We start from the raw sequence: 18,926 nt of genomic DNA on the forward strand, positions 1-18,926 counted from the left end.
AAATTTATGACTCACTTTATTAATTATAATAACAATGTTTTCTTTCCGTGATCAAAATGTATTTTCAAGGACAAATTTCAAAATGAAGGATGTGATTGGATATGTACAAAAGAGGGTCCGGTATATCAATCTCCCGTATTTTGGAAAAAGCGCCGAGGGAATAGTAGAGGTTGTATGGATGGATAGCAGAAAACTTGTCAATGCAACTGCTGAAAATAGCGTGGTACGGAGGGCATTGTCGTGTGTTGTGGAGGAGTATATTCGTAATAACAGTTCTGTGTTAGTCAGCAATTCGTATTCTATTCCAACTTGGCCGACATAATCCAGTTCTAGATAGAAAAAACCATTCACCTTTCGGTATCATATTTTAGAGCCACAGGGAGTGCACTAAAAAAAGAAGAAAGCCTGACCAAACCCAGACCATGACAACGTTGAAAAATGTACTTAAACATGCAACTACCCCTCAATTGTCTAAAAGGAGTGCAAGAAGAATTCTGCACTGTGTCTTCACAAAGTAACTATTTTTCTAACCGACCAGGATCATGTTGGTCAAGCTGAAACTAAATGCAAAATGCTTGTTGAGTATTAATCAACCACTATTACGAATTTATTCCTGTACAACGCACGACGATGCTCACCACATCACGCGATTGCAAATATTGTAAAAGGCTCGTATACCACTATCGATCGATAAAGCTTGACCACGGAGAGATGGCGGATAAGTTTGAAGTGGAAACATCATTTGCATCATTTGTAATAGGCAGAATCAGCCAGAAAGCTCCAAGTAGTAAGAGGCGCGTTTCCGCTGGTCCTATCTATTACAAAATTATAACAAACAACCTATCATAAATGATACAAAAGATGTTTCCGCTTCAGGGTCATCCACCATCTCTCCGAACTTACACAGCGTCTTCTCCAAACACGGGAGGTTGAATTGCCGGACCTTGTATATGAGCAATCCCATTCAACTGCTGCATGAAATATTCTACAAAAATCCCTACAAAGTTTCGAAATATGTTAGATCCTTGTTTCATTGCATGAACGACGAGGAACATGATTCTACTTCTAGTAATGCAATTAAATTCTGCAGATGTTCAGAAATAATTAATACATATAGTATTTCTAAATGGACGTATGTTTGTGTGTATGTGTGTTTGTTACACACATACACACATGAGTCATAAAATTGATCTTTTCTACACGTGATGGGAAGTTTTATACTATTTTGTCCCTTTATTTAAGCCTGATTGTCGAGCTGAGCAATGAGCATGCGTCACCTGACGCAACTTTTATTTTCAAGGTAGATCAGGCAGCGCAGCAAGTATTTAATATACTTTGGCACAGTAACGTATCTCATAAGATACGTTATGTCTGTTGAGTAAGCAACAGAATAATACATTTCACTTTAGGTGTTGCAAATAAAGTAGAGAAAAATAAGGGAGAGAAATTTTTACGAAAATTAGTTTTTCCATTTGTTTTTAAAAAGAAAAAAATCGTCAAATGTTTATCTCTATTTGTGACGAGGGCAATATCCCTTTTTTTGTTATATGGCTACTAACGAGAAGGTTGAATTTCAGAAAGACTAACGATGGTAACAAACCTCAATATTGACTATAAAGATTTGAACTTTCGAGTAATTTTCTTGACTCTGCATTCCGAAAGAACATCGGAGTTATTTAGAAACCTAAACTTTTATTCAAAGATTATAACGTCGATAGACTTAAAACACATTGAAAAAACCAACAGCACGAAAACTGAAACAAACGAGAGGAATCACGGGACGCTGGAGCGTTCCGACCGCCAAGAAAACCAAACGTCAGCAGCCAACAAAAACAAATCCACTGCCAAGAAAGACGAAAGAAAAAAGCGACTAAGGAACAGTTTACACGACAGAACAAGTTGGGGTTTTCTGGGTTTTTCACGCCTCTGTGTCTCAGCCCCATGAAGACCCCCCGGAGTTGATTTTTGGTATACTCAATCTCTAGTGGCACCTGACGACATAAACCAAAATACAACCCCCAGGACAATCAAGGGGAGAAGGAATTCAAGTTAGAAAATCGCTGTTCAAAAAAGTTTTCGCTTCCTTTGACAGGGCTACAGCCCAGACGAAAAGACGAATCAAGCTGAAATTTCGTACACACATTCCTTGTGCCCTAATGATGTGCCTTTTGTGCCATTTGACCCCCTCCCCCCATCATTTTACCCCCCAAATTGTACCTTCCCGGCTTTCTGTCACAGCCCCCCGAGGGGCTATGGTAATGATATTTGGTATACATATTCTTGGGGGGCCATCGAGTACATATACGAAAATTGAACCCCCAGAGACATCATGGGCTGGAGTAATTAAAGTTTGAAAATCGCTAATTTCCCTTAAATTCTTATGTACTTACTCTCAGCTAATAGGGTCTGTTAATCTCTGACTGCAATTGCAAGGTTAGAACAGATCTAACAGTTGCTCAAAGTTGTCGTAAGAAATGAAATTCAATCAAGACTAAAACAGATCTAACAGTTGCAACTAGACTTTAAATCACGGATATCTCAAATTTGCCACAGCGACTGCGCATGCGCGCGGACTTAACTCATTGGGCTTTCTGTTTTAAGACTCCATGTTGTTTGTTTACATTTAAGCAGAGAAACAAATTAATGAATGAGATAAGAATGCCGTAACCCCCCCCCCCCCCAAGTTTTGCCGATACGAAATTTCCTTCTCCCTGTTTTTCAGTTTTGATATATTTAAGGGGGGAGGGGATTTTAAATGTCGGTGCGAAACTGGGATTAAACCATTAGAATATTTTACGTGACATATTATATGAAACTATACGCATATGAATATGATATATCTAACTTTATAATTGAAAGCGAAAAATAGCCCTTTTTTTATTGGCTTGCTTATTTTCTAAATTAATGCATATTTCACAAACATAACACATTATGAACTGAAAATATATGAAATACGTGTGTGGATATCCGTGTTTTGCAGTAATTTGTTAACAGACAAAATTTTTGTAATTAATTTAATCAAGACTTTTAAAGAGCTAAGCCCGCGTGCATCATACGCAGTCGCTGTGGCAAATTTGGGATATCCGCCATTTGACGTCGAGTACAGTTGTATCTCATCAAAAACAACCCTGTTGTAAAAATTTCCCCGCCAAGAAAACTCTTTTCCGCAAAAAAAAAAAAAAAAAAAAAGTGCCTTTACACATCCTAAACCCCAAAACCCTCAGCCTTAAAAAATTATGATATCTAGTTTACCCGCTAAGTATCTCTGCCAAACTATCATCCTCCCTCTTCTCCTCTTTCATCACACCTACTTCCATTAGAACCTCCTCCCACCTTCAACTCCTCAGAAATATTAATAGATCCTTTAAATAGTTTATCTTGTTTGGCGGGAAGCTTCCCTTAAGGCTGAGGGTTTTTGGGTTTAGGATGTGTGAAGGCATTCTTTTTTGTGCGGAAAAGGGTTTTTCCTGGCGGGGAAATTTTTGCAACAGGGTTGCTTTTGATGAGATATAACTTACAGACCCTTGGTTAGCAAAAAATAAGAAGTTGAAAGTTAGCTTTTTTGCAGAAATGGCTAATAAAATATCATAGTTCCATTAAAACTAACAAAACTTCCATATTTCCAACACAAATTCGTGCTATGATTATTGGTTTTCTGGAATGAAATATTAAATTACAGTACAATAACGCTGTGTGTATGGGTGTGTTCTGTGCTCATTTCAACCGCCTATCATCATCATTTGAAAAACATAGTTCTACACCAGAGGGTTTTAACTGCATGTTAAAAAAGAAACAAATACTAAATAACTGAAGGAAAGGATTCTCATTTTGATGGAAGATGTTATATTTGAAAGTATGTATCCAAGCAAAAAATAAAGGAAAAAAAATATTGATTTTTTGTTTCTGACAAATTACTGTTTTTGCAACCAAGGATTGTAGTTTCCAGACAATACTATTTGTTTCTTTCTCTCTCTCAAATGTCTATGTTCTATATTTGATTGCTTCATATTTTTAAAAGTTACAACTTTGCATAAATATCAGAATATCTTCTCAGTTTTTTTATTCACGTAAGATATGCGTGCGAAAAGAACACTTATAAATCAGAATACTTCAAAAATTATGCCATTTTTCGTAAATCAATTATCAAGAAAATAAATTTCTATGCAATAAAAATGTACACAATTGTATTAATTAATGAAATATATTCATGAAAATGCAATATTGATTTAAAACATAATAATATCATTAATGAGTAAGGTAAAATCGCGCCAATTTCAATCGTCTGCAAACTTTAAAAAATAAAATATGTAAAATCATTTTTCGCGTAGCATAAAATAGCGCGTTTTTGATCATTTGTAAACTTCTACAAAACACCTGTAAGTATCGCTTGCGAGAAAAGGACCCAGTAAGATGCTAAAGGGTATATCGTTTTCAAATAAATTAATGAAATGGTAAAAAAGAATCAATTATAAGAAAAAGATTTATCGTGTGAAAAAAAATCAGTGTGATGTGAACAATGATTCGTCTGCAATATGAATAAATTAATTAAATGTAAAACAAAGAATAATATGCAAAAAGATTTATCTTTTTCAAGAAAAAAGATTAATAAATTAAAAACATAAAGCAATCAAACTTCGAATTTAATATAGCAATCGAAAATTACTACGCTATTTAACAGACCATTGACTACCGGAAAGTCGCATAATATAGAGTTGTATAGCAAAATAACCTACACTCATTGGGGCCGCCGCAAATAAACTAGCATCCGCTCCGCTACAGTGGAGCTGCTTTTCGTTTATTCGCAGCAGCCCCGGCTTATACCAATGAAATATACCATTATATGCTCGATTTCAAACGCGTATATGTCGGAAAACGGGAAAGTTGAGAAAAATAACTGAACGCCTACTGTAAAATTTAGCGCCATCGATATATATAAGAACAATGTTTAAATTTAATTTCTGGAAAAAAAAGAGTCCATACCGTTCCCGCGTCGTTTTGTTATGGGGTTGGTTGGGGGAAGTGCGTAACTGGGATAAGTGGGTCACCCCCCCTACCCCCCTAATTTTGATAAAGTTTTCTAACATTTTTGCACTGATCATGTTAAATTTCATCACAGTGATTGGTTTTGCACATATTTGGGTTTCGTGGATTTTTTTTCTATATCATAGTACTTAGTCAAAAAAAAAAAAAAAAAAAATCAGGTTTTTCTTTTTTGCGAGTTCAAGTAACATTTTTCAAATAAGTATTTTCAGGTTAGTTTTTATTATTTTTTTATGATAATTAATTTTTTACGTATAGTTTAACTTAAAGTCCATACAACAACAAAATTTTTTGTATAAAATGTAAGTAATAAGTGTTTAAGAGGAGGGATCCCCCTTACCCCGTACATTTTTCCTATAAGGGGTAAGTTGTTCCCCCTATAATAATGGGGATTCCAAAATCAAAAGCAACTCTGATTAAATATTAGTATTAGTGAAATACAAGAAAACTATGATGACTTAGGTGGAATTGATAGTTCAGCTACAAAAACTGCTAAAGCTGGTGAATATGTATTTGTGAAACATTACATGAAAGAAAATCATTAAGATTTAAGTAGATCTAGTGTTGGAAGTTGATGACACAAATTAAAAACTACTGTTGAATTTGCAAGAACGAATAGAAATAGTGACACTTTTTTTAGCATAGTGCAGATGATGTTGGAATAATTATTGAGGACTAGCTTATTACCCGGCGTTGCCCGGGTGCTTCTCAATGCAACATATCATTTAGATAATTAAATTGATGGATTCTATCTAAATGAGAGTAAAAAACTGCATTCACACCACTCTAGGCTCAAATTTTCAAAAGACTGTAAATAGCACATAAAGTTGAGCATTTGCAGGAAAAATAGCATCAAGTAAAAACGAAAAAGCATAAGATATGTTATTGGGGTTCTGTCAACGATATTCTTTGGTTCTTCAGGGTCCACTGGCACGTTGTCTGCGGTTGAATCATACGGGCGGAACATCCAATGTCTTAATGCAGAGACAAATCATTGTCTTGCATATCTTGTGGGACAACCTTTTGCGTGGTGCTTCGAATACGAAAATTGTTGTGCTGCTTTTGACGGTTTTGTATACCTCAAGACATTAAAGCATGCTATAGTACTCTTCACATACATTTTGTTCTGGGGAAAAAAATCATGGGGTGTTTTCCTAGAAAGAGTCGTGAATAAATTCAATTGCTTTTATCAGTTACAAATATATGCAAAATATGCCACCGTTACAATATTTTCAGATATGAAAATCATCCTCAATGGCCCAAAAGCTAAACAGATAGTCCACTGTTCAGAAAATAAGGAATTCGGTCTCTGTTATTAACAACCGTTAACATTTCGTTTTACGGATAATTGGCGGTGTTTTTACTTTCAAGGTGTCACGTGTTAGGTAGACTCATTTTATAATTTTTTGTAAGTGTTAAGGAATGTAAGCACATTCCGTAGAAAACGTTCACTTAGTATAAATAACTTCACAAAATGTGTCTGTTTGCCCTTTCCGTGGCGATTTAGTAGCATGCCTTGGAGTAATATTAGATAAGTGTAAATTGCATAAAAAGACGTACGTCAACTACATTTTATTTCCTATATTTATGTCAAATTTCTATTTTCGTAGGTAAAAATGACAGTTAGATATTAATATTGGTGTCCTGCAACGATTCAAAATTTGTCTAGATTAAAATTTTATTTCAAATTTTTAAAACCTCACACTTGCCGTAAATGTTGTACATGATAACTCAAACTGATGCAGGTAGTAAGAGCACTTATTTAAGTTTGCTGCTCTGAAGTACTCCTTTGAGAATATCGAAATTTTAATTTGCAGAGACACAGTCATCATTAGGGGTAGGAATGGTTCCACTGAATAATAGTTGCCATAGAAACAGTTACAGTTATTATTTTAAGATACATAAAGCATTAAAAATGGAGTACGTGGACGCGAACTTATGAAACGAACTATATAAAACCCACATTTTGGTCACTATCCGCGTCGTTTTTTTTTTTTTTTTTTTTTTTTTTGATTATTTGCAGGCCAAGAAATTAAAAGAAAGAAAAAAACCGTCTTGTTTCTACTTACAACTGTATAATAGACAATTCTTTTGTTTATGTTTTACAAAAGCTTGTTGCACATTCTGTTCCCCATATCTGCTGCTTCAAAACGAAGGAAATGTATTTCCACGTTTAGAAACGTAATCGAAGAACTAAAAAGATAAATTATTTAAAATTTTCTAATTCTTAAATTTAACTCAAATCTTGCTCCTAAATACAATTTTTAGTTCCCCCTTCCAGCAGCAAAATGAAATACATTTTTGAATGAACCCAACCTTAAGCATGCAACATAAAATTATCTATATGGGAAATAGGTAAATTTCACATGCATTTAAAGTACTTAATCGCCTGCCCTTCTGACTTATTGATCGTGATACAGAACTTAAGTCTCACTGGAGATTTTAATTTCTTGAATTTTAAAGAATGATGTATTGCGATTAGCGGATATACGTGAGATACAAATTGTTTCACCTTGTCCCTCCACTGTGAACAGAGTTGCTTCTATAACACTGATACGTATCCATTTTTATCTTACAGCATTTTTTCAATGACGGTTGACTTACTTAGTGGTAGTTACAAACAGAAATATTTTTCGATTGTTTACAATAAAAGTTATCGAACTGAGAGTCTTGTAACTGGAAATGGAGCTCTGTAAATTAATATTTCTTTACATTTTTAAAACTTTAAACTTTTACCCTTCTAAAACTATGAATTCCGCCGTATTAAATTTTCGTGTGGTTTCGAGTCTAAAGGTGCACAGCACTTTTACTCTACCATACATTGGCAATCCTAGTATGATAGTTTATGTACATGTAATGAACCCCATGAATATCCCCCTCCCCCTTGAAAGATAAATTCAATCTACGCTACTATGCACAAAAATGATTTTTTTGCAATTCATTAGCCATATTAGTATTTTTACCCCTGGTCTTTGATAACCTTTAGCGATTTCTGTGAAACATAGGTGAACTGAATTAGGTAAATCATGGAATAGTATAAATAGCATATACATATTGATTTGTTTAAGGATAATACAATACTAAATTATATTTCCGATGCAATGATGTCGTTTTAATATAAATTTAGTATTCTAATTGTAAAACTGTTGAAGACTGTACTTCGATAATACCTATCTCATTTTGGTATTTTCTGTGCTGTTTATGTGTAGAAAATACAGATCAAAATTTCGTTTACAGTTACGGTATTATTACTTGAAAACTTATTAGCGAAATTCGCAAGCAAATTGAAGAAGAACCACCGAGGCTGATTTCAATGCATCCCTGTGTCTTTGCAGGGTGCAATTTAAGAACTACTGAAGGACAGCATTTCTTTTTCGTTCGGCTTTCTTGCCAAGCATGCTATACGTTTGTCGCTAAGTGACATTAACTTTTGTGTTGATACTTTTTGTGTTGATTGCATTTAAAATATCTCCTGGTGGTTATACGTTGTTAACCATTTTCATTTGCTTTGAACCAAGGTTCACAAATACCGCAGTTGAACCGAATTACTTAAAGATTCGACGTAAATCAAGCAATAATTTACGTCGAATAAGACGTAATATAGTCTAAAAAGAATATTTAAAAATTGATAAATAAAATTTAAAAATTGAAAATTGGTTTGATAAGGATCATAGAACATTAAATAAAATTTCTGTTGAAAGGATGAAATAGATGTGGTTTTAATAAAAGTAGTCTAATGTTGAAACAGTCGAAGATTGTACGTCAATATTGAATGCAATACTATTACCTTACTCATGTTTGTATTTTCTTGCTATTAACGGGATAAACACTGATAAAAAATTACACGAAGCCTTACTGTTGTGGATTTTATAATTAAACAATATTTAAAAATTATAATTCAACGTTAGCATTCAAATTAAGTAGCACCATGAGTAGCATCAATGGACCCCTGGGGCCTCGTAGGTCGCAGTTTAAGATACGATGTTACAGCATCATTTATTGTATTTACGGCTTTCTCGCCAAACATGCTTCACCGCTCATCGCTCAACGGCATTGACGACCATCGTTTAGGATACGTTTTGTGTTGATTGCATTTAAAATAGCTCCTGGTGGTTATATGTTGATAACCGTTTTCATTTGCTTTGAACCAAGGTTCACAAATTTAACGATTAAAGTCAATCTTTGAAGAAACTTCTTCTAGGGCAGTTTTTTACGGGCTTTTCGTTTAGACTAAATTCATAACTATACAAAAATTCGTTCGTGCAGAAAAGAGCAATTTTATGACTCAAAATATGAAATTAGACCTCTTTGGGTGTTTTTAAAATTCCAAAAACCCGCCTATATGAATTCCTGAGCAACAATTTACCTTTGTGCCAAATTTGGAAGAAATCCGACGAAAACTGTGGATTTGTATGAGGAACATACACACATACCCACAAACATACATCCATTTTTATATATATAGATGAAGCGATAATGGTTCTTTCTCTTAGCCCAACTTAACATAGACGCAGTCGTTTAGTATTTCCAATTTCCTTTTCAACTTATAGTTTTGGTTAATTTACTCAATTTGATCTTAATCAACTGTATTACGTTCATTGAACACACACTTTTATATGTAAAAGTAAAATATACCCCTATAGGCTTTCAATAAATTTCACAAACGAAATTGTTTGGTTTTTGTTTTAAAATTTTCCGTAGTACAGATTTAAAAGACAGTAAATATCTCATAAATGGATGCGTTTATAAAAAAAATTCAAGCTAAAAATTTACATACTTAATTATGTAAGACCTCCTTACCCCTTTTTTAGATATGCTTGATTTAAATTGAAATAAAAAAGGGGTGATTCATCCCTTACTTATTACTTATCCCTTACTATGGGGTAAGTGAGACACCAGTCCGATTTTTTAAGAAATATAATCGTTAAGAATATTTAAAGCATTATTTTAGAAAATAATGATGAGCTTTTGATTATTAAGACAATAAGTTTATATTTTTTTTTCAAAACTTTTCTATAAGGTTTCAAAAACGAACTATTCTCAAAAGGGGTCTCACTTACCCCAACCATCTCTAGTGTTAAGTTTTGTAGTAGATTTTTCTTCGAAGGGGAACTCCCTCATCCCTAACAGAAACCTGACAGAAACTGCTCCAGAAACTGTTAACTAAGTGCATTTGGAAGCACTAGATACATAAAATAAGAATTTTCATTCATTTATAGCTACCTCCTACTTCAATTTATTTTTTACTTGGTCTTAGTTTTAGCTACTCATTATGTGACAACTTTTCAGCATTTTTTTAAAAAATCTGAATGGAAATTATCGTAGGAGAACTGCTATGTACACTTTATGCATGTACCGAAATTGTTTCTTAAAGTCAAACTACAGTGCTTAATTAAACAGTATTTCAATACGTAAACAACGAGAAATCACAGTTGAATATTTCGGCATCCTTTGTAACTTAGCGGCTCCTTGAAAAAGCTCGCCAAAGCTTGAAAGAATTCAAAATGAATGAAAAGATTTTTAATAGTTTGCTCTAGTTCTGATACACACATTCTGAATTTTCTTTCACGGATACATTTATTTTCTAATCCTTCTATTTTATTTCTCACAGCATTAACCTAATTTTTAAGTCAATATTTAATGCGGAATCTTTGGTTTCATTTAATCATCTCTTTTCATTCTCTTTTTCTCGTTTCAGTTACAGAGTAATTAGTAATGAGAAGTACAGCAGGTTATTCCACATCAAATGAACAAATGGTCTGAAACTTAATATCTCAGCTAACAGAGTTTTTCCTTGAATGGTATTATCAGCTAGTTCAAAAAATAAAACAAAATTCTTAGAATGTTTGGACTTATACTGTTTGAGTTGTTGATTTTTGGAAAGCAAAAATTGCACGGATTTGATAATGCCATAGCGTGAATGAGTAGTCAGAATGAAAATAAATTTTACACACGTGATGTAACATGGATTTTAGCAAGTGATTACACAAAATGAAAGCAAAATGATCATTTATCGCTGGGAAAATCCCGAACGAAGGCGATGCAATCGAACTTTTGGGCACAGCAGTCTCGTACGATGTCCTGCGTCATCTCATACTACAACTACTTTTCACTCCAGAGTCCCCCGTACCTGCCACTATTTGTGGCTTAACCAGTTGGATGGGACACTGTAGACAGCTCTGATTTTTTGAATCGGACCAGAAACCGAGCAATCCCTGGTCCAGCACCCCCAGAGTTATCGTTTCACTTGGAGAACTTTGTGACCACGAGCATATTTAACGCCCCCAGTCACCATTAATGAAGACGATGGATCTTCGACCAACGAGGATCGGACCCGGGACCCTCCGGTCACAAGTCCGATGCCTTACCGATCATGCCACCACGGCCCTATACTACAACTATTGTAACGCGCCTCTAATTCGATCAAACTCATAAGCTGCCTCATATGCCACAAATACGAAAGCGACTTTTCCAACGTACCTAACTGCAGTTTTGCAATGCGCAGGAGCCTCTTAGCCCTTACAGCTCTGCAAGTTGGTACAAATTATTTTGAAACCCGGGGAAGGGGTGCTTTTTGGTCCAAAAGGAGCTCCATTATGCGTTTTTAATCTGTTTCTTTCTAAATGACGATTCAAATCTTTACGAATCAAATAAGATTGCAAAGCAATCTTCGGGGGTTGAGGAGCGTTAGCGAGCAGGGGACAGCCCCCTAGTATAATATTAAAAAGTACAACGGTAATTTTAACATGGGATGTTCGATTAAAAACATAAGAATAAATAAATGATCCAATACTTTCACCTCAGTTATCAGTGAATTGAGTACAATAAGAACTGTATGCTGCACTACTGGATCAATTGGTTAAAGCTGACTTTGCTTGCATATCCATAAGGATATTTTTCACGAAAAAAGAGATTGTGAGAGTCCTGTTTATCAAACGTATATTTTCAAAAGTATACATATATTATAAAGTAATAATCTGCTTTCCATAGATTTTTAATTAATACTATATATTTATTGGGTAAGAAGCATAATTTCTATTTGGAGAAGTTTTTCATACTCTTTTATACTAAAGTAAAAAATGAATAAGTATAACAAACTAAAATACAGCAATAAAAGTAACAGTAGTAAATAAATAACCAAATCTATAAAACTAAATAAAGAAATCTTAAAATTAATGTTATTGTAGCGAAAATTTCAAAATCCTTGTTTAAAATTCCGCAATTCTGTGCTTCAACAGCACTGATTGTTTTGACGATACTTAGTATTTTTTACAAAAAAATAAAGAAAATAATAATATTAAAGAAATATTTTTAGTTAAAATATTTTACAATGTCAACCAATTAACAAAAGTAGGAAAAAGTAAACGTCGTACATTATTATTGGCTGCGTGGTTTTTTTTCTCGTAATTAAAATAATAAAGCAGCTATATCAATATGCACTTTTTTTCTTACGAGATTTTGATGAAACATTTTCGATGCTAATCAAATAACCAGAATAATAAAACCAGAAAAGATCAACATTTTCGGACCCAATCTTCTGGACAAGAGAACCAAAGTATTGCATTTTTTCGAAAATGTGAGTTAGTGGAGACAGATGAATGTAAATTCATCTCAAGCCTCTTGACGTTGTTAACAGTTACAACAAAAGGGCTGGATTTTGATGTTATTTGACCAAGACGAATTTCTGTTTTTTTTTCTTAAACTTTTTTATTTACTGTAGGCCCAACTAATTGTCTACCGATAAATAGCCATCATGCCTTTCTCTATAGACACATTTTTTACATAATACCGTTTGAAGAGGAGGAAAGTTTTTGTTTTTACGTGATATAGCGTAACTAGTAATGAACTTGTTGAACCGTAGTTAAAACGTAGTACCTCCTCCCCCCCCCCCAAGATCAAAGGCACACCCACCTAAATATCGCGAAGACTCCCAAGAGCAAGAGACCTCCCAAAAGAGAAAAATATCCTTCAATACACCTCCGGTTGGGCACTTCTGGTTTTGCCACATCAAGAGCACGAAAAACTCTTTGGAAGAACTAGAACTTAGAATACTATTTTAAACTACATAGCTCAAAAAATATACCGGAAATGAACTACTTAACCAAAGTCTTAAGGTATTACTGAGCGCATGAAAGCGAATTAAGGCTATTATTTTTTGCTTACGCACGTTAAAATGAGAAAAATGATCCTACCATTAAGTTAAAAACAACACAAATGCACTGAAATTTGCAAAAAATAATCAAGCTAAATATTTTAAAACCTTTTTCAGAGTATAAGTAAATAAATACATCTAAGAAAATACTTCGTAAACACTTAAAAGGAAAAGTATAACATTCAACGTATAACAATAAACATTTTCTCTGGCAAGTGATAAGAATAATAATAAGTAAAATTTTGTTCTTTGCATGTATCAAATGAAAATATTCAAGCTTTTTATTAAGCACGTGTTACGAGCAATGATACATTTTGTTACGAATATTAACTGCATGTTGCAAAAATTGTAATCGAAATCCTGTGCTGTTTTTTCTTTAACATAGTAGGAAATTTTCTTTAAAAACGCCAGAAAATATTTCCAATGTTTCAAATTTTAATGCATTTTAAGTTGTTTAAGTTAATACGTGTTAGGGTGATTTCTTCGTCACGTGTAGGATAATTAGACTCAATTTTTACCACCTTTTATATACAGGGTGTTCCGTTTTAACCTGCAAGACCTTTATTTTCGCAACCGTTAGTTCTAGATGTATACTTCCAATTACAAAAATGTTCAAAATCACATGCAAAGTTAAGATATTGAAAGTTTGAAGCAAAATTAAAATAAGTCAAAAAATACAAAATTTAACTTTTTGTACAAGCATTAGGTCCCCTAACTAATATTTAAAGAAATGATTTCCATTGAAAACTATTACTGAAACAAAAAACTTGACATTTGTGCGACCAAAACTAAAGGAGATATTCCAGTTCGAAGTTTTAAGGGACCATACTGAAGATGAGATTGGAACTTATCGCCCTTTCAGAAAAATGACAGGTCGTCAAAATAAGAAAAACAAGGTATTTATATTTTTCATTGCTATTCAAAAATAAATGCAAATGTTATGCCATGATACGCAAAAACACACTACAAAACCTCGAACAACTTGAAAAAACACTCAATGCACAGATATAATTTTTAACACTTGTTAACAGTTATATTTTCCCCTAAAAGGTGTTATTGACGGCGAGTGAAAAGTGGTGTAAGTCACAAAACGCTGCGTTTTATACCTCGGTGAATATTGGTCGTACTAATTTCAAACTTTTTGTTTTGGAATTATTTTTTAATGGAGATTATTTCCATAAACATAAGTTAGGGGACCTAGGGCCCGTATAAAAAGTTAAATTTTGTATTTTTTGACTTATTTTTATTTTTACTTCAATCTTTCAATACCTTAACTCTGCATCTGATTTTGAACATTTTTGCAATTGGAAGTATACATCGAGGACTAACGGTCGCGAAAATAAAGGTCTTGCGAGTTAAAACGGAACATCCTGTATATATGCATGTTATTTAGGTTACCACTAAATAAAATGTAATTTAATCTAAAAATTTGCAGACCAAGGGAACGTATATTACTTGGATGACTTGCTAAGAAAACATTTGCTTTTCAATATTTGTTTTAATTATTATTTTTAAACAGTAATAATAGTAAAGTATAAAAGTATGCATCCGATTTGACATCTGATTTTAGATTTTTAAATTCTAGGCAAAAAGTCTTCCGAATCTATTGTTGCATTTAAAAAAAATATGTACTTTGCTTTCCAAAAAAAATATTTTTCAGTGTTAGTTCCAAAACGAAATTCATAATGGGCTATTCCATGGAAAATCAGACATGCTGTCATGCACGTGACGGCTTTATACTTCATTTGAAAAGTAATATTTAAAAAATGCATTGAACAACAGCATTTTGCCTAAGAGATCCCACATACATGTGTCATTTCTTCGGCGAATGTTTTTGCTTATTTAATTTATTAAGCTGAAATAAATCTGATAATTTGAATTGGTGGATCACATTAAAAGAAAGAAATAAAAATCAAGATAATTACATTCATATAAAACGTTCTTGGGGAGGGATTTAATTTAGGCTAAAATTTGGAGCTGAAACAACCATTTGTGTTTTAAATCATTAATTAATTGGGCATTACTAATGAAAGCCTACGTTTTTATTCTTTGTGATTAAAGTAAATTACTCGCTCTTTACTTAGCTTTGATTTATATACTACAAATCTCTTTTTGTGAGCCTCTCGGGCAATATCCAGCTAACTACTAACCGTTAAAATAAGTAACCATCATACTGAAAGTCCAAGAAATAATTCACTGCACTCACATTTATAGTTTAATAATAATATAAAGACATATATAAACTTTTCAAGCATGTAACTAAGCAATATAAAGTAGAAGAGTTAGCTCACTGTTCCAACAAACTTCACTTTACAAAACAGTCCGAACACTTTTTCCTATCTTGCCCTATATAAGTCCTTATCTAACTTATAAAAACTTTCACAATCATTCTCGAAGGACGACGTCTAAAGCAACAGTTTACTTGTTCCTGGATTTCTTCATCAAGGCATTACACCATACTGTCGTTATCCAAGAAACTGTAGAAAGGAAACACCGTTATTACCCCTTCTCAAAGAATATCAATGAAGTAAAAAAATCCGGAAACTTTTGTAGTTCTGTAAACATCATCAATGCTCTAGGAATGGAAGAAGAATTCCTTTCTGAGTTTTAGTCTTAATCTTGTTAAGATACTACTTATGTAGTACAAAATTGTATTTTTGAAAAAAAAAAAAATATAACGTCTTTTCAAGTTGAAACAATTAAAGCTTTCTAACATTGCTTCTAACCAATAAAGTGCGCCCCAAAAGTTTATAGACAATCATTTTATTGAAACCAAGAGCTAACTATACGAGCAAGCGAAACGAAATAAGCTATGCAAATAACGAATGATGACATAAAAATGATAAAACGCTCAAACAACTTTCATCGATTATAGATCTAATTTTAAAAAATATAAACGAAAAAAGGCTGTCCCAAAAATATATGAACAATCGATGTTAAAACCTGGTTTTAATATTGATAGTCAAAATCTGCATACAACAAGGTCATTTTCTTGTGACGAACAAGTTTTCTGACATAAAAACGAATCTCTGTTTCCGTTTCTGAACGACTGCCAAGATGCCCTGCAATGTGCAGTTCTCTAAAAAGGAATGTTTGCAAATCTATCGTTTGAAAGTGTGTGGATGAAAAGTGATGGACATTGCAAGCAAAGTTGGACGTAGTAGGGCTGGTATTTATCAAATTTTGTCAAAAGATAATTGTTTTAAAGCAAACTTTCGTTCTGGAAGACCAAAGAAAACTGAACGACAAGACAGATGGTGAGATTAGTTTCAACCCAGAACCTGTCAACACGGTCAGTTTGTAAAGAAGTAAACTTTCCAGTGTCAAAATCAACAGTACATCGACGACTGCAGGCAACTGCATTTCTTGTTTATCGCAAAATACGTCGTTCGCCGAAGTTTACAAAACAGCATAAAGATGCTCGTGTTCAGTGGGCCCGAAATCACATGAGTTGGACAAATGAATGGTTAAGTGTTCCTTTTAGTGTTGAAAAGAAATTCAATTTAGATGGTCCTGATTGTTGGGTGTATTACTGGCACGATATTCGCAAGGAACCCCGAACTTTTTTCAGCAGACAACAAGGGGGAGGCTCACTCATGGAGTGGGGAGCATTCGCTTTCAATGGAATAACCGATATATCTTTCGTGAAAGGTCATCAATGTTCCGAAGATTATCAGAAAACGCTTGAAGAACAGTTACTTCCATTTGGAAAATTACTTGGTGGGAACCAATGGATATTTCAACAAGACAACTGCTCCATTCACGTGTCTAAATCTGCAATGCAGTGGTTTCGACAAAACCAAGTAACTCTTATGGACTGGTCAGCCTTAAATCCTGACCTAAACCCAATAGAGAACCTCTGGGGAATATTAGCTCGAGATGTATACCCTAATGGGAGGCAGTTTGCAACAGTTCAAGATCTTAGGCTGCAAATTGAACGCAGTTGGTTTTCATTAAAGCCAGAAGTTCTTCAAACTCTTGTTTTAAGTATGCCTGATCGAGTTTTTGAAGTTATTAGGAAAAATGGCTTAAAAATTTGAACATTGAAGAAAAATAATGATTTGTCTATAAACTTACGGGACAGTAAAGTTTAAGTTTAAGATTTTATTATAAAGTCTGTGATTGTTTATTGTAATTTGTATAAAGTGTTAATATTGTAATGATATTTTTTACGATTCTAAATTGTTTTGAATTCGTTACTTCTCTTTTTAACTTGTAAAACATGAAAATCTTGATGTCTCTAAACTTTTGGGACACACTTTAGTTTTAATATTATGGTGTGAATAAGCAAAAACTGCAAATGTAACAACACTATCTAATGCTTTTTTTTGAACTGAATTTTATATACTACTGAATTTTATATAATTATATAATTTTTAGAATACTGTGAGTACGCAAAAGTGTCCTCCCTTTTACGGAATCTCTCAAAGGGCTGTATTTTATTTGCCATTTTGTGAAAAATTTTTTTTGCCGTCTCTCTTGTATGCATGTATGTAAATTCATATGTATGTATTTATGTATGTTGTGTGTACGTATGCATGTGAGTGTGTACGAAGAAACAGTTTGTATGTACATATGTTTGTGCATCGCGTAAAGTCTAGACCGTTCGATTGCTTTTTGAAATTTTGCACAAAATCATTTTAGTTTGCATTAAAGTTATAACTTAAAAAAAAGTCTGTAGAAGAAATTAATGAATTTTTTGTTACATAATCAGAAAATGATAATTGTTTTGCTCAATTCCTAAAAACTGTTCCGCAGTGATGACATTGAAAAAACTTTAGTACTTTCAGTGCAATAAAACATACTAGTTGAAATGAATAGATTAAAATATTTATGTTTTGCCTTTCTGGTATAGTTCTGCCTTTACTTTTTTCCCTCGTACGGGAAAAACATTTATCCTTAATCTATCGAGAATGCTGCATTGAATACGTCCATACAAGTTAAATAATAAATAATTGTTTTGTTTAATTCCTAAAAAATGTTCTGCAACGATGACATGAAAAATTCTTAAACTTTACTACTTTCAGCACAATCAAAATATACTACTAGTTGAGATGAATAGATTAAAATGTTTATGTTTTGCCTTTCTGGAATAGTTCTGCCTTAATTTTGTTTTCTCGTATTCGTCCTTAATGTATCGAGAATGTTATATTGAATATGTCTATACAAGTTAAAAGTAATTCATGACTACAGAGCGGTTGAATTAAAAGATTTCATCATCAAAACCTGGGGGGGTCATTCCAAGCTCGTCAACTTGCGAGATCGAGATTTTCGCTCACGCGATTGCTTGTGACGTAGAAATGTCGGAAAATAGTATTCTCATCTACTCGAACCTAGCCGCAAGCTAGGTTCGAATAGATTAGAATACTACTTTGCAACATTTCTACATCACAACTAATCACGTGAGCGAGAATCTCGATCTCGCAAGCTAGCGAGCTTGGAATGACCGCCCAGGCTTCTTGTCCCGCATTTGAGATGAAAGCATACAATATTTACAGTGATATCTTACATTTGGGAATGAAGAAGCACGAAAGAAGATTACATTGTGTAGGGATTTTATCTTATATAGTTAAAGAAAAAATATTTTAGTACGTACCAATTTCTTTAAAGAAATCGAATGTCGTAGATAACTTGTACAGAAATTTAAAATCAGTCTGCCCATAACATCTCATGACATTCATTATAATATTATGTGAGCAAGCGTTGTTTATACTTAGCTACTCCTCTGTCCGAG

The 18,926-nt window shown here is 33.4% G+C and overlaps 1 protein-coding gene across 1 annotated transcript in view; it reads right to left on the bottom strand.

Annotated features, from left to right (window-relative positions):
* LOC129231064 (4-hydroxyphenylpyruvate dioxygenase-like protein) overlaps positions 1 to 18,926 on the bottom strand; it is a 41,179-nt gene that overhangs the window by 9,922 nt on the left and 12,331 nt on the right. The gene's annotated exons all lie outside the window — the stretch shown is intronic.

This window comes from Uloborus diversus, chromosome 10 (genome assembly GCF_026930045.1).
Source record: "Uloborus diversus isolate 005 chromosome 10, Udiv.v.3.1, whole genome shotgun sequence".
In the NCBI taxonomy this organism is placed as follows: Eukaryota; Metazoa; Arthropoda; class Arachnida; order Araneae; family Uloboridae; genus Uloborus; species Uloborus diversus.